Source organism: Rhineura floridana, chromosome 8 (genome assembly GCF_030035675.1).
Source record: "Rhineura floridana isolate rRhiFlo1 chromosome 8, rRhiFlo1.hap2, whole genome shotgun sequence".
Classification (NCBI taxonomy): Eukaryota; Metazoa; Chordata; class Lepidosauria; order Squamata; family Rhineuridae; genus Rhineura; species Rhineura floridana.
Window position 1 is genome coordinate 21,932,373 of NC_084487.1, and position 7,099 is coordinate 21,939,471.

Here is a 7,099-nt window from a genome sequence, read left to right on the forward strand (position 1 = left end):
GGCTATGTTTACACCAGAATTCAGGAGAAGCACAACAGGCCAGAGTGAAATGACAGAACAACAGAGTACCAGAAATGGGGGGAATCCACTCATCCCTAGATACAAGGAAACCCAAATCCTTCCTGCTCACCTCATTTCTTTTCTCTGAATCTTCAGTTCTTTTCATTTTAGACAACTCTGTCGCTCAAAGAGTTAGAGAAAAATGGAATAGTTTAACCTTTTCTCTCTCACTCTCCATCTGTCACATAGAACATCAACTCTTTGGTTGCTTCAGAAGGAAAAGTAAACCCTCTTCCTTTCATTAATTGCAAACTATCTGTCAAAAAGGAAACTGCCATGTCTGCAGGAATTCCAAAATGCAGCCACCGACCATCATTATAATGAAGAAAAGGGACCACATTTAAAGCTCTGGCTTCTCTCCCACACCTTTCTCCGTTTAATTGGCTGCGACGAGGCTTAGATCTCTGCACCTTGGCTGCTTAAAAAGTCAGCACCAGGTGATATTTTCATCTCCTCTGAATCACTTTGCCCTTTGATGGTCCATAGGGGAGCAACTTCAAACACCTCAGCTCTACAGCCCCAGTAGCAGAAGTGGTTTTGCTCTCTATATGTCCAGTGAAGACGTTCCTCTAGCCAGCCAGCCAGGTGTCTCTCCACAAGATGCTCTGAAAATCTTTCAGTAGCATGACTCCCCCGCAGAAAATAAATCCACAGGCTTTGCAAGCTCACAAAAGTTTGTCCACAGTGTCCCAAATGTTAGTCATTCATGGCCAATAAAAAGGTTTCCCTGCCTGATTGGCTTACTGGAGATCACTCTTACCAATCAGTTGGCTCTTCAAAAACCAGGTTCAGGATCTGCCTGTTCCTTCCTCATCCTAAATCTGACATCAAATAGTTTATTTCTCAAACTCTCTTGCACTCAAAACGGCAGCAAACCACTATGGGCAGCAATGCAAACTATCCACAAGGCACCTGCAGCCCGCTGGCAATCCCTAACTTATTTTGTGCCCCTTTCATGTATCAGTAGGGGAGCTCAGATTCTCCCACCCCATGCACTGAAAGAACAGATGAGGACGATGGGAGCAGAGGGGTCACAAAGTTTTTTATGACACACTATAGGTTTCCCTATGAATTTCCGGGCAGCTGAAGGTGTAACCCAGACTTCCTCAGCCTAGTGACCTCCAGATGTGGTGGACTAACAACTCTCATCAGCTCTAGCCAGCACAATCAATAGTGTAGGACAATGGGACTTGTAGTCCAAACCATCTGGAGATGTTGGAGAAGGCTGGCATAGACCATAATAATATTCCTCTGACCTTGAATCTCTTGGGAGCTTGGGCCTCGATCTTTGAGCGATCTCATAAGAACATAAGAACATAAGAAGAGCCTGCTGGATCAGGCCAGTGGCCCATCTAGTCCAGCATCCTGTTCTCACAGTGGCCAACCAGGTGCCTGGGGAAAGCCCACAAGCAGGACCCGAGTGCAAGAACACTCTCCCCTCCTGAGGCTTCCGGCAACTGGTTTTCAGAAGCATGCTGCCTCTGACTAGGGTGGCAGAGCACAGCCGTCATGGCTAGTAGCCATTGATAGCCCTGTCCTCCATGAATTTGTCTAATCTTCTTTTAAAGCCATCCAAGCTGGTGGCCATTACTGCATCTTGTGGGAGCAAATTCCATAGTTTAACTATGCGCTGAGTAAAGAAGTACTTCCTTTTGTCTGTCCTGAATCTTCCAACATTCAGCTTCTTTGAATGTCCACGAGTTCTAGTATTATGAGAGAGGGAGAAGAACTTTTCTCTATCCACTTTCTCAATGCCATGCATAATTTTATACACTTTTGCAGGGAGCGGAAGCAAGCAGGCAGCATACTGAGTGAGGGTCTTTGTCTGCATCCAGCTTATTGGAGGATTTGTAATGCTTGAAATAATAAACCATGAAGGAGGCTGGATGCAGTCATTTGGGTTAGAAGGCAGAGGTCTTGCCAAATTTCCCTGAAGGTGTGGAATGGCCTCTCCAGCTGTGACACCAGCAAATTAAATCCTGAAAGTAGCTGACCAGAAGTAATGAAATGTGTAATTGCCAGACTGATGCTGTCAGTAACACAGGGTGACTTCCCATGGCAATACGTGGGGGCACGTTTGTCACTTTGTCAAGTTTGGAGGCCGCTTCTCCCCTTACCCTTCCACAGCAAAAGCTGAGAACGTTGGGACAAACTGTCACAAAGAATGCCTGCCCGTGAGTTTCAGCTACACATCATGGCAGCACAACCCGCCTGTTTAGAAAACAGATTGTGCTGAATTCCTATAAAGTGGGGTGAAGAAGGGGGCCAAATTCTTCCCCCAAACGAAAACACTTCTCCCCATCCATTTTTTTCTCAGTTGGGCTCCAGGAACTAAAGTGAACTGGGGAAAAGGATTGGAGGGGTGTGTGTGTCAGTATTATGGAGTAGGAATGGATGGATCTGTCCATATCCGTTTCTCACACTTTCTCATTTTCCCCATTTTAAGTTCAATTCACCTCATTCCTACCACATAAAAATGCAGACACATTTTATGTGCATTCTCCTAATATTTTGTATGCAATTTTGCCCGATTATATATATCTCTCCAAACAGTTTCCCCTAATAGAATGTTTTTTTCTACATTATTTTCACAAATTTAAACATTTTTGTGCACACTTTCACCTGATATATACTGTTGTGTACCCATTTTTTTTTTAGGACAACTGCATTGCCAAATTTGGAGAAGTGTTGGATTTTCAAAGGATAACATCATCTTGCTTCACGTTTTGGTTTGGGAAGCTTGCTAGGTAAGTTCATGTTAAAAGGTGAACCAGATGAATTTCTCTCACATCCCCTAGTGGGAGGGGGGAAGAGTTCTGCACCCCCATCTGACCCTCCCATTCTGCACTTTAATTCATCACTTTATTCAGAGAATTCAGAAATGTTCTGATTCTAATTAAGAGTTACAGCATCTAATTTGAGCCTAAGGCAGCACTATAAACACCTGGTTTCTTCATATCAGGTGGGCTATACTTGAGTCCTGCCTATGTCACTGGTCTTTCCTGCTGCTTCCCAAAACTACCTGTGTTATGGGATTAGGTGCCTCATATTGTCTGAGTAGTGAAGCACTTATCCCCCAACTGTCTCCAGTGGCAATGCCTACTCTTCTACCTATCTACGTTCTATCTGTCAGCGGAAAACGTTTATTTTCAATGGATTTCCAGGATATAGGCAAATCTCAGATGTAACCACATCCAGAAGAAATTATTAGGGGGGGAAGGTAGTTAAAAGGTACATTACAAAACTGCAGCCTCAATTTGTTTGGACGGTGAGATCCACAGGGAAACCGGCACGTCTTTGTTACCTTCCCTGAACCCAGTGCTATGGGCACATTCAGCTCTAAAAATAAGGATCTTACAGTGTGAATCCAACACTACTTCAAGGGAGGGGAACCTTTTTCAGACTGAGGACTGCATTGCCATCTGAGCAACCTTCCAGGAGCACATGTTGGTGGTGGGCAGGGCGAGAGGTAGAAATGAGCAATGCAAGAAATGTAGTAGTTTAGTATCTCCTAGAATCATAGAACAGTTGAGTTGGAAGGGGCCTAGAAGGCCATCGAGTCCAACCACCTGCTAGAGATGTGAAGGGGAGGAATGGAAAAATTCAGGAAAAATGGGGAGGGTTGCCTTTGCCCCCACTTTTTCTGTTTTGTTGTTGCTATTTTCAAAAAATCAGGGGGGAAATGCAGGGGAAAGTTGTTGTTGTTCTGAATTTTTCCCTGGGTCTTCACATCTCTAGTATCTACACACACCTCCACACACCTCTGTCCTCCATCCAAGCAACCAAGAGGCATTATTGGAGTTCAAGACAGACTCTTTGTCCAGGTAGCCCAGTACTGCACACTTTATTCTGACTGGGAGTGGCGCTCCAGGGTCCGAGGCAGAGCTTGGAAGATTACTTTTAAAAAGTAATAAATTACAGTTACAATTGCTTGGCCCAAAAAAGTAGTAATTACCGTTACAATTGCAATTGCTCCAAAAGTAACTGATTACTTTACTTTTTCTCAAAAGTAATCACTACAATTACATTTCAGTTACTTTTTTAAAAAAACTCCTACAAGGTGCTGGCCTTGGCTGCTGCACGTCTAAGAAGCCTAAAACAATATTAAAAATAAACACACACACACAGGGGGTAGAATAAAAAAAATTATCCATAAGATTAACATAATGGCATAACAGAATCTCACATCCCCCCAAGCAATGAAGATATCCCAACTCTTGAAATCAAATTTTACACTTGAAATGCTTTTATAATATGTTTCTGTTATGTCTCAAAAGAACAAGATGCTCAAAGAGCACGTCAGACAAGGAATGTCTTTTTACAGTCATTATGTTGCCACCAGTACTGAACAGGCGTTCTACTGCGGCGCTTGAAGGCATGCCTGTGTTGTGCCGCAAAAAACACCGCAGCACACGTGGAAAGCCATGGAGTGATGACACTTCCCTGCTGGGAGACCTCAGGTACCTCACCAGTTCCTCCTCAGCAGTGTCCACTGCTGATTTCTTGCCCTGGGGCAGAAAGTTAAAGAAGTCATCTTCTAAGTCATCTCCTTCCTGGTCTTTATCTGAAGACTGATCACTGTCCTCATTAAGTACACCCATCTTTATTTCAGCTTTCAACAAGGCTTCCACTGTGTATCTAAGAAAGAGAGAGGATATGTTAACACATATATGTTAGCAAACCATCATCTGCTCTTCATTTCCTGATGCTTGTCATGTCCCCTGGTTCAGGGTCCAGCCTGAGCCTGTGGATGATGACATGGTAGGGAGGTGACCAAGTCACCACACTCATGGGGCAGCACAGCAGACCCTTAAGGATTACCTGCAGCAACCCAAGGTTGTGATGAGGAGCCCCAGGAAGAAAAGGCCCAGCCCCTGCCTACCACCTTAAGCCCTCTGATGCCTCCCTTGAGACAACATTTCCCTTGGAGTAATCCACCCAAAGGGCTTCCCTAATGTTCTTACTTGTTGGTATGGGTGGTGGCCTGACACGATTCCAGCCGATCTAGTTTGAAGCGAGGGTGTAGGCAGGCTGCCAGAAGAAGCCTCTTGTCCTCCCAGATAGCTGCAAACCGCTTTCTTAGGGCTTCGCGCACACCTCTCAGCAGCTGAAAACAGTATGTGTACCTCTCAGGTTTGTTTTCCAGTCCTTCTAACTTGCGGTCCAGATTGCAGAGCGTTGGTAGCAAATACCCCATGAACATGCCGTTCTCTCGTTGCAGGATATCTAGGGACTGGGCTAGTGGCTCCATAATCTCTGTGTATTCCTGTACCACTTCAATCTCAGCAGCTGTGATCCTGGACAAGGAGCAGCGGTCCATTATGGCATGCATTTTTAGTGGCACAATTGACAGGAGCTCATGTAGTTGCTTCAACGCATCAAAGGTGGAATTCCACCTGGTCTTATTCGGTACCTTCAGATACACACCACATTGCGCACGGATATACTCAGCAATCTGTGCTGACTGGTTCTGCTTGGACCACAACTTGCTGCACTTTCCCATCAAGGAACGAAACTGTTTCTTGAAAGGACCAAGAAGACTACTTTTGGAGGAGTCAGAAAGCATGGCCTCTATGTCTTGTGTTGCCACAAGGTTGAGGGTGTGGCTAGCACATCTCTGGTGTGGTGGTAAAACAAACTCCTCTCCTGAGTCTGCAGCTTCTTCCTCTGCCTCAGGTCCTGTGTCCAGAATCTCACAGATAGGCACAAACTCCACCTCAGCCTCCTCCTCCTCCTGGTTATCACCATCATCATCACTGGTGCCTGCAGCTTCCACTGGTTCTTTGGCCATGAAAACTCTGAACGCTTTCACAAAGTTGGAGCCATTGTCTGTAGTAGTGCACATAACTTTGTTGTGGATCCTGTACTGCACATGTACATCATGCAGTGCTTTTGAAAGGACATTGTATGTATGGCGCCCCTTCAGACGCTTACAAGCCAAGGCCCCGACCTCACGTTTCAGGGTAGTTGGGTTGATCCAGTGGGCTGTTACCCCGAAGTAACTCTTCTTGCCATTGGTCCAACAATCTGCAGTGGTTGCTATATATGCCACAGCACCCATTCGGTTTGCAAGAGTTTCTCTCATGTGGCATACTCTCTTCTCAATTCTGTCTCTCAGAGTCTTGGCACATATGATGGTGAGATCTTTGGGGAGTCCAATGCGAACCAGATTAATGAATGATGGTTTGTCCACAGTCTGAAGTGGTAATGTCTCCTCTACAATGAAATCAATGATTCTCCTGTCGAGATTGCTCTGGGTGACAGGCTCCCTGCCAGATCCCCACCTCTCAAGGGTTGTCTGCTGCTGCTTCAGCATTTTGGGAGGAGGGGTGTCATGCATTGGTTCAGGAAGGCCACGTCTCCTTGCCTTTATTGCTTCTTCAATTGCTCTCAGCTTCTCAGGGTGTGCCCTCTGAGGAAGAAGAACAAAGCATGAATCCAAGAAAAAATGGAAGAGGAACTTCACAATTTAAACATAAATAGACAATGGACATTCTTTGAGGACCAGCATGACAAAGGCTTACCTCAAAATGTTTCTTCACATTGGATGAGGAGGAAACAGCTGATCTCAGATTTTTGATCCTTGGAAGGCAGTAATTGCATTGTGCAACAACATTTTTCCCACTCTGGCTCACAAATGTACAAGCTTTCTCAAAGCCAAACCATGGTACTTGCTGTTCTGCAGATGTGGCTGTGGGCAACTGGCACTGCTTCATGCCCTCCTCCTCCTCATGCACAGGGCCTCCTTTCTGAACCTCTCTTTCTAGTTTTGCCTCCTCAGGATCAACAAGCTGTGACTCAAGTGGCCGCACTAACTGACTGCTGCTCTCAGCAGCAAAACCTGCAACAGGCGTCTCTGTAATAAACAAGAGATAATGGTCCTATATGGGTGAACTTCAGCTGTGATGTGCCCCCATCTCTTCCCCATGCTGCAAGATCCCCCAGTCAGAGTGGAAGTAAGCAGGTCGATAGCACAATTAAAAGAGATCCTATTTGCATCATTTTTGCTCACTGAATAACCCTGCCTGGGCCAGTCTAA